Raw genomic sequence first — 647 nt, forward strand, 5'->3', positions numbered from 1 at the left:
TCTCAGGAGGCTTTGCAGTATCTGTGGTGGGCTTTGCAGAATCCATAGGGGGCTCCGCTGACTGCAAAGCCCACCACAAACCCTGCAGAGCCCACCTGAGATCCTGCAGGATCTGTGGGGGGCTTTGCCGGGTCTCAGGGGGCTTTGCAGCATCTGTGATGGGCTCTGCAGAATCCATAGGGAGCTCTGCTGCCTTCAAAGCCCACCACAAACCCTGCAGAGCCCACCTGAGACCAGTCGGGTGGGGTACATTTAGTGGGGGGGGGCGCCGAGTTTTGACTGGCCTAGGGCAGAACCAAAACCAGACACTTGGAGTGCGGCTGTCTCTTGAAGTGTTTGATGGAGACGAGGGCGTGCTTGGTTGCCTGCACTTGGTGCGCGGTCGAGATGTGAAGCGGCCAGAGAATTTTAGTGGTGTTTTGCTGTGAATCATGTTAAAGTGTAATCATGTAATCAAGATTTACCAAAAGCTATTTAGTGCAAAATCCTACTGGATTGGACGTAAATGCAACAACTGTTTGTGTATGTCCTCAAACTACAGTCATATCTTAAAGGACAAGTTAACAAATTACATAATACCTAGCTCACTAAAAAACACTAAGCTGGACCCCCCCCCCCCCCCCCCCCAACCACAGACACTACTCATG

Source organism: Nanorana parkeri, unplaced genomic scaffold, assembly GCF_000935625.1.
Source record: "Nanorana parkeri isolate BGI_ZX_2015 unplaced genomic scaffold, ASM93562v1 scaffold118, whole genome shotgun sequence".
Taxonomy (NCBI): Eukaryota; Metazoa; Chordata; class Amphibia; order Anura; family Dicroglossidae; genus Nanorana; species Nanorana parkeri.